The following is a 9,653-nucleotide window of genomic DNA, read 5'->3' on the forward strand; positions in this document are numbered from 1 at the left end:
TTTTTTTTATGAGGAGGAAAAATCTTTATGACTTCTCCAGCATGGTGTGGAGGGTATGCTGGAGTCACGGCTCAGGGTATGGTGTTTCGCCCTTCTGTGGTACCGTTCCTGGCCGCTCAACCCGCTAAAAAATTTCCCCGCTCTTCTTTCTTGGTCCCGGAACTTTTCTGTTATGACTTCGGGAATCGATTTTTACTTTGTATGTTAGAAATGGGATCTTCTTCTGTTGGTCCTGTTTAATGTTCCATCCCGCCAAGTGAAACAGTTTGACAACTTCTGAATCGCTAAGGTTATGCATACGAGGATCTGTAGTGTGCTCTGATGGAGATTTAGAAATAAGAACTTTCGGAAGCATCATCTCCGGACATCAGAATCGAAAAGTGTTGGATATTTCAAATCTTTGCTTGAATTTCCTCCAATGTGTTGCTACATCTCCTTCAAACTCCATCTCTGGAATCACCTTACTTCCACACTCCTTCATAATGTCGAAATTCATCATCACATATTCAAATTCATCCTATAAGACATCCTACATGGAATGAGCTCACCTCCTCTTGAAGAGATGACAATCTTTTGCGCCTTATATCGATATTTTGCGCAATCTCGATGCATTTGTACAACTCTATGTCATCGGCTTCCAACAATCGTTGTTTTATAAAGTTGTTTTCGCCGGAGAGACCATATGTAAATATGTCTCCCACCATGTTGTCTTTTTTTCACACTCCTTTGCTTGATGTTCAATGCCAAACCAATTTCCTATGCCTTGTGCATCCATGCCAAACCAATGTCCCATGCCGTGTACAGCGGCAGTTTGGGTATCAAGGTAAAACTGTTGATGATATCTGTCGGTACAAAGGTACGGTGTGCAGCACACTTTCATGCTGACAAAGTGAAGCAAATTTTGAGAAAGATTTGGCAATCGTGACTCGATCTGCTTTAGTTGTTCTAAAATTTGCTCCTCAATTTTTAAGTGTTTTTTGAAGTTTTACTTGACTTTTGAGTTAATAAATGTTTCTAAGACTTTCATGCTGACAAAGTGAAGCAAATTTTGAGAAAGACAAGATTATTTTAAGGCCAGCAGGATAGAAGCACAATTTTGATTCTGCAAAGAGAAAGTCATGCTGACAAAGTGAAGCAAATTTTGAGAAAGACAAGATTATTTTAAGGCCAGCAGGATAGAAGCACAATTTTGATTCTGCAAAACTCATGCTGACAAAGTGAAGCAAATTTTGAGAAAGACAAGATTATTTTAAGGCCAGCAGGATAGAAGCACAATTTTGATTCTGCAAAACTGTGCTTTGCACATTTTCCATCCCTTCAGTCTTTAGTACTCGATAGGGATGGGTTTCTAGATAAGATGACTATCCAGGCTGTATTTAGTTTTGAAAGAACACATCTTTTTGGTTGTGCATATTTAACAGTGAAAAGAAAACGGAGAGCTTCAGGAAAACCTTGCTAAATTTATTGCGTGGCCAGAATTGCATTCCTTGTCTAGAAGTTCTGGATATCCCAGCACCTCGTGGTACGTTGCAAGGCCCGTGGATGTAAAGTTCTTGTACCTTGGCTAGAAGTTCTGGCTATCCCAGCACCTCGTGGTACGTTGCAAGGCCCTTGGATGTAAAGTTCTTGTACCTTGGCTAGAAGTTCTGGCTATCCCAGCACCTCGTGGTACGTTGCAAGGCCCGTGGATGTAAAGTTCTTGTACCTTGACTAGAAGTTCTGGCTATCCCAGCACCTCGTGGTACGTTGCAAGGCCCGTGGATGTAAAGTTCTTGTACCTTGGCTAGAAGTTCTGGCTATCCCAGCACCTCGTGGTACGTTGCAAGGCCCGTGGATGTAAAGTTCTTGTACCTTGGCTAGAAGTTCTGGTTATCCCAGCACCTCGTGGTACGTTGCAAGGCCCGTGGATGTAAAGTTCTTGTACCTTGGCTAGAAGTTCTGGCTATCCCAGCACCTCGTGGTACGTTGCAAGGCCCGTGGATGTAAAGTTCTTGTACCTTGGCTAGAAGTTCTGGTTATCCCAGCACCTCGTGGTATGTTGCAAGGCCCGTGGATGTAAAGTTCTTGTACCTTGGCTAGGAGTTCTGGCTATCCCAGCACCTCGTGGTACGTTGCAAGGCCCGTGGTGGTGGTTGTGGGGAAATGGAGTGGATGACAGTGGAAGCGTATTTGAGAGAGAGAAGTTCTGGTTATCCCAGCACCTCGTGGTACGTTGCAAGGCCCGTGGTGGTGGTTGTGGGGAAATGGAGTGGATGACAGTGGAAGCGTATTTGAGAGAAGAGAGAGAATAGAATTTCCCCACAGTTAGGTGTAAAATAGCGATATGAAATAAAAAAATCCGTAATTGTATTGCACAATAGTAATAATATATTGGATGTAAAAAACAATGATAATTCACTAGGAAAAAATATGTCCAAAATCCGTAATTGTATTGCACAATAGTAATAATATATTGGATGTAAAAAACAATGATAATTCACTAGGAAAAAATATGTCCAAAATAATACTAAGTCTCCAAAAAGGGGTACCGAATAAATTGAAAATGTCCGAGAGAAAAATCTGAAAATCTGAATGTGAAAAATCCTGAAAAAATTCTGAAATGTGTCCGAAAAATTCCGAGATCTAAGCTATTAAATTCTAGACTATCTAGAAACTGGCCGAAAAATAATAAACTCGCGAGAATTCGCGACAGTGGTGGTGTTGCTGTTGCCGCTGCTGCTGTTGTTACCCCTGTTGTTGCTGTTGTTGCCGGTGCTGATGCTGGTGTTGGTGTTGTACTTTGCGCTTCTTCCCTCTTTATAGTAAAAGGAAAGTACAGCAAATTAATTGATATAGGAGTAATGGAAAATTATTTAGATAATATTTTCTTTAAGCAGTGCGCAGACTGATCATACACTACACTTCCAACACTTCAGACATTTCCGACAAATGTATGTATTTTGCTTCCTTTTCTTTAAGCAGTGCGCAGACTGATCATACACTACACTTCCAACACTTCAGACATTTCCGACAAATGTATGTATTTTGCTTCCTATGTTAAGTAATGGTACTCCGCACACCTATCCGTATCAAACATTCTCCGTCATCATACATCATCATACACTTCCGACATGATGTCAACAATTTTGCTTTTTGAGCAAAATTGTTGTAATGTCTGACGGTCTTGAAGCTGTTTCCTGCTGAAAGAGGGGGAAAAGTGCAATTAAAATTTATAAAATCAATTTAATTTTCGTTTTAAAATTGATGAAATACTGTCTCTGAAGTTGGTATTTTTCTTCTGAAAAGGAAGCAGATCTAGAAGCTCATAAAACTTTTCCGAGCCGTACGTATGTATGTATGTACGTATGTGTGTACTACAGGTTTAAATGGGAAAATTGGAAAAGGTGGTATACAAAATGTCTCAAGAACGGTTAGTCGTAAAGCGATGAAATTTGGTATGATATACCGGTATGGTCCAAGGACGCGACTGTAACAATTTGGTTGAAATCGGATAGTCACTCATCCAGATTTTAACCAAAGTCAATGTTTCTTCAGTGGGCAAAGGTGGTATACAAAATATCTCAAGAACGGTTAGATTGTATGGTACTTTTTTATTGTATGATGTATTGGTACTTTTTTTTACTATCAGTGTATTTTATTAATGTGACTAGACAGTTTGTTGAACATTTGAAGTACCTAACTAAAGTGACACAATGAAATTATGCGACATTAATTACCATTGTAATAATAATGTATTATCACAAGGAAATAACGGATAAGTAACCATGAAGACAGCTTGTTCAACATTTGAAGTACCTACCTAAAGTGACACAATGAAATTATGCGACATTAATTACCATTGTAATAATAATGTATTATCACAAGGAAATAACGGATAAGTAACCATGTTAACTATGGATGTTTTTGAAATGAACAAATTTTACGTGTTTAGCACCTTAATGTGTAAAATAATATAAAATTTTAAATACAGTACATTTATAACTACAGTATTAGTGTGTTTTATTATTTTTTAACTAAGTAAAAACATTGTTTTCTTTTTTTTATATAAAATTTCATGGAAACTTAAACCTTAAACTTTTAATCGTAAAAATATACACTAGGAAATCAAATTATTTTGATCGTAGATTTATATTTTGGAAATATTTTCTTCATTACTTATGTTTTATAAATATATATTCTTATTTTGCACTAGTTATTATTTTATTTTTGTCCTCATAAAACATTATTTGAAATAAAAATCTATGCAGGAACTTCATGATTCGATTTCCCACAAAGGGGTATTCTTTTATGCTGGTCGTCTCAAACTGTAATAGTACAGCAATCTTGGATTTTTAATTTTTTAACCTTTTTTTCCATCTTCAAAATAATTGTTATTTCAACCTTGAAGTCGCCTTTTCCTAACATAAATAATGAAGAAAATGGTTCATTTTAGAATAACATGCAATAGTTTATTTCTTACACCCTGTATAATATGAAATTAATTTTAATATGAAATTTACTTGAGATCCTGTTCATTGGAGAATCATCACATCAAATACAGAGTGTTCATTGGAGAATCATCACACCAAATACAGAGTGATGAAAAAAGTAAAAACCCCCTGAATTTTTTTTGATCGGTTTTTAGATAGAAAGATGAAACCTTGGCTTTGAACTTCTTTTCTTTGTAGCTCAGCAAAACATCCCCCCTTTTTTTTCTCCCTTTGGAACACTAGGGGGGAAGGTCTGCCGTAGTTAAATCCTAAGTCTGATATTAGACAGGCTAGACTAGTAGTAGGTACTATATTATTCGGGTCAACTTTCTGTCATTATTTGGTTTCTTCGGATCTAATCTAAGTATGAACGAGATCACTCGTACAGGAACAAATTATAATCTATGTACATTGGCTAAGAATGTAACAAAATCTGGTGTGAACATCACACGACTTTCCTTATCCTATTGAATGGTGCTTATTTGGGTGTTCTGTTGGATCTTCTTCTGTTGGTCCTGTTTAATGTTCCATCCCGCCAAGTGAAACAGTTTGACAACTTCTGAATCGCTAAGTTTATGCATACGAGTATCTGTAGTGTGCTCTGATGGAGATTTAGAAATAAGAACTTTCGGAAGCATCATCTCCGGACATCAGAATCGAAAAGTGTTGGATATTTCAAATCTTTGCTTGAATTTCCTCCAATGTGTTGCTACATCTTGTTCCCACTTTTTCTCCGGTCTGCCTCTTGTTCTTCGTCGTTCCACTTGTATCTGTCTCACTCTTTTCGCAACGTATTCTCCATCTCTTCTCATCACATGCCCTTACCACTGTAATCTTCTCTCTTGTATTTTCTCAGTCACTTTGATTTTGTTCCTTATCACTTCATTCCTTATTCTATCCATCCTTGTCACTTCCAGACTCCACCTCAGCATTCTCGTCTCAGCGTCGATGTACCTTTCTGCTGTTAGTTAGGTAATACATTTTTTTTCTCTTTATTTATTTAATTCTCTAACTGCACCATTCTCGCTCCATCTTCACACTCAATCACTCTCATCTTCTTTCTTGAAGCTCTCAGTCTCATCGAAATTGCTCGCACCACTGATATCTGAACCTTCACTTTTAACCATCCCAACACCCATGAATATGACTTCGCCCTGACTTCTGCTGTTAGGTTGACTCCCTGTTCTCCGCAGTTGATGAAATCCAGGTCCGTTTTCGCTTCCATGGATGTTCTATCCCAGAACATTCAGGATCCTCCACCAAAGTGTATATAGAAGAGTGCCTGGCAATGTCTACGATTTTCTCTCCATCAATTTGCAGCATTAATCACTTCATTAATTACTTTACTTTAGTTTTAATGGTTCTTGTCGTGATGGGTGGTGAAATCAAAAGGATGAATGGATGCATGCAAAAATATTTTCATTTTAGAAATCGGAGTTTGGTGAAACGTGTACGGTATTGATTTTGTTATTTTAGACTGAAGATATTTAAACTGGCCGAAACTAATTAAATAAAGGCGACTCGCGAATCTTCTGACAGTTTTAAGAGCCAGGCACAGATTAAGAGTCTAGAACGCGTGGTCTAAGTCGCAGAGGAAGTCTTCAGGAGGACGCCCGGCTATCATGATGTGAGATAGTTTGGTGTCTCCTTAATCGGTCTTTTGAACGTTAAATGACTTAAATGTAAGGAAAAGAAGAGGTGGTGTACTTTTAGCCACAATCCACGACGGGTTTCGTTCTTACTATTTAGAACTCATTGGCTGAGCAGTAAGCATATCTCCGTTGCTGGATAAGGAATTTGGAAGTTTTTTTACTTCAGTTGTTTGTGGGGATGTGGGGTTCTAAAGTGAGAACTCCCCTTTGTTGAATAGGGCACAGGTTTCATATTTGATCTACTCTTGCCAAGAAATGAAGCTGTTACCAAGAGCAGTAAGAGCACTTTTGCCAATTTTACCTTTTTGTGTCAATTATAAAATCTACATACAAGAAAATAAATAATCGAAGTTAATGTTTTTTATTAAACAACAATCTAAATTGAGAACTCCCCTTTGTTGAATAGGGCACAGGTTTCATATTTGGTCTACTCTTGCCAAGAAATGAAGCTGTTCCAAAAGATCACGTTTGCCAATTTTACCTTTTTGTGTCAATTATAAAATCTACATACAAGAAAATAAATAATCGAAGTTAATGTTTTTTATTAAACAACAATTATTATATTTCAAGTTAATTTTACTTTTTCCCTTCATATTAACAATTTACAATTAAATTTACAGAGTTTTTTATTTATAGTTTACAAATAATGTGTTTTCCTTTCCTTCGACAGAAAATTCCTCAGATATTTTCAAAAGCACTTTAACTGTTTTGGGACATTCCTCTCATTTTTTGGACAGTTTTAGCCAGAAGGTAATCACTCTTTCCCACAGTGAAAGAACATCTTATACTCGTACATATGAAGAATTTAACTCACAATGTAAGAAACTAAGTTTGGCTAAAATTGTCCTTGACGTATTTGACTATTTGATTATGTAAGATCTAGGCATGTTGGCATGATTTTCAGAAAAATCCGATGCGAATTTTCCAATTAATTGTCTTCAAATTTTGAGAGCTTAACTGCCTTTCCCTATTGGAAAAAAGTTCATGAAAGTCACTCTTCGTAGTTGATACAAATAGCGGCAGTTAAAGTGTTGAAATATCTAGCTAAATGAATAGAATATTAAGACTACTTACAAACGAAACATAGGGTTTAGGGTTTTTATTTTTATTACTCTACAACATGGGTTTGTGTTGACAGTTATTAGAGACGAGCGGTTCTATGGTTAAAATTTTGTTCCAGCCCTGTGGGAGTAGACAAAAAATGAGGTAAATTGACAGTATCTCTAAAAACTTCAAAGAAATGTCGTCTATCTTCCATACGTCGAACTTTATCGGTGGGATGTACACACATAATAGAAATCCAAAAAATCTGGTGTGAACATCACACGACTTTCCTTATCCTATTGAATGCTTATTTGGGTGTTGTTCTATTGTAACTTTTACAATATCTCTAACCTATATTAGTCAGTATAGCTGAAAACCGCCAAAAAACAGTCGAAAACCGCAAAAAGCGGTCAAAATACCGCCAACGGCAGCACCTATCTTAACCAAACGTTTTGTGTTGCAGCCTTGTCACATTTGTGGACTACATACCAAATTTAAAGTCTCTAGCTCCTACCGTTCTCGAGATATTTTGTTTACAGACAGACAGAAGGACAGACACACACGGACCAATGGCTGAAACTTTGTATTTAGGCTCTAGGGACCTCAAAACGTGTTTTGGCATTAAAAACTGACCATCGAAAATTTGACCCGATTTCATTACTTTCGTTCCTATTACCTATAGGATAAGGAAAGTAAAAATTACAAAGAAAGGGCGAAAACATTCAACCCTGATCCTTTCCAAATATATCTGTGAAAGTGGACTTGCTTTAGAAGATACATAGGTTTTCTAACTCACTAGTGAGAGTCTCTAACAAATGTAAACAAAACTGCTAACCTGATGCACCCTGTATGGTGGACGCCTTCATTTCATTGAAATTTGAAATCCTTGCTTCTACATTATCAAAGGAGAGTTTTATGTCTTGGCAATCCATTTTCGGTAGACTGTCTACTCAGAAAGGAATATTTTTTTTTTTTTATTTATTTTCAATATCTAGGTACCTACCCAGTTCTCTGATTTTGACGAAATTTGATACACATCTTCAAAACATCAAGGAAGTTTTGCAGATTACTTTTAGGGCCCCAATGTGCTATTCGAGGTTCCGTACGGGCCTTTTTCCACGAAATTGTTTATTTCGCCAGAACTCCTGTACGCTTTGTACGATTTTGATGAAAACTGGCACACATGTTAAACTCATATGGGTAAATTATTTATTTAGGCCTCATTGGACTTTCAAGGACCTTGTAGGAGCTCTTTTTTTAGTTCTCCGGTTCAATAAACCACTTTTGTCAAATCGATGTGCTTCGACTGTCACTTTTTTTTTTCTTTTTAAGAGGTTTGATAGAGGGAACTGTAAATGCTAGGGTCTTATCGTCCCGAAATTGAAGAGAGAAGGAAGACAGGATAGGAGGAGAGCCAACCGTTCCGAGAACGAACATTATCCCATCAAGATAAAATCCGCCCCGGGCGGGAATCGAACCCGCGGCCTAGCGCTTACAAGGCAGACGCGCCACCAACCAAGCTAACTAGGCTGGCCGACTGTCACTTTAAAAAACAAGCTGGGTCCGTCCCTCCGGGAATTTTTTAGCCCGTAGTTTATTCGATCGTGATTAGAGAAAATCAGTACCTATGTACCTACCTAATTTGTTTAATATTCAGTTTATTATCATTCTTGATTTGATTTTTTGATTTTACTTTCACGTAATGATTTAAAATCAAGACTAGAGCCCGTTCTCCCTTTATTCCCAATAAAATGTTTAAGTCACCCATCCATTTATTGGCCTTCCTCGGCGTAGCTTAACATAGGTAACGCTAAAACCGGTCTTAAATGATCGACTGAAATGTTATCTAAAACTTTCTCGCTTTGAGTTCATAGGTCATCGCGACAAATTTCGAGATCAGAGCTCATTTGTGTGAAAAAAATGTGGAAAAAATCCCGCAAAAACCAGTTTTTTTGGTTTTTTGGCTTTAGGACAAAATTTGCACCACCATTTTCGTGATCCTCGTAAAAAGGCCTTTAATTTGATATATAGGTCGACTATGTTTGGATAAGTCCTTCTATGGGGACAGACAGACAGACAGACACCGAAGCGAATACAATAGTCCGTCCGACTAAAAAGGTATAAGGGACGGACTATTGTATTCACTTCAGTGTCTGTCTGTCCCCATAGAAGGACTTATCCAAACCTGGTCGACCTATATATCAAATTAAAGGTCTTTTTACCAGGATCACGAAAATGGTGGTGCAAATTTTGTCCAGAAAACCATAAAGCCAAAAAACCAAAAAAAACTGGTTTTTGGGGGATTTTTTTCACATTTTCTCACACAAATGAGCTCTAATCTTGAAATTTGTCGCGACGACCTATGAACTCAAAGAGAGAAAGTTTTAGATAACACTTCAGTCGATCATTTAAGACCGATTTTAGCGTCACCTATGTTAAGCTACGCCGAACAAGGCCAATAAATGGATGGGTGACTTAAACAATATAT

General features: G+C 37.4%; 1 long non-coding RNA gene across 1 annotated transcript in view; it reads right to left on the reverse strand.

The window, feature by feature from the left end:
- Nucleotides 1-2,168, reverse strand: part of LOC113468563 — a 9,560-nt gene extending 7,392 nt beyond the window's left edge. The window contains exon 1 of the long non-coding RNA XR_003392271.1: nucleotides 1,517-2,168. This is a non-coding gene — a long non-coding RNA (uncharacterized LOC113468563). The remainder of the gene's footprint in view (nucleotides 1-1,516) is intronic.
- Between the last annotated feature and the right edge of the window lie 7,485 nt (nucleotides 2,169-9,653).

This window comes from Diaphorina citri, unplaced genomic scaffold (assembly GCF_000475195.1).
Source record: "Diaphorina citri unplaced genomic scaffold, Diaci psyllid genome assembly version 1.1 scaffold773, whole genome shotgun sequence".
Taxonomy (NCBI): domain Eukaryota; kingdom Metazoa; phylum Arthropoda; class Insecta; order Hemiptera; family Psyllidae; genus Diaphorina; species Diaphorina citri.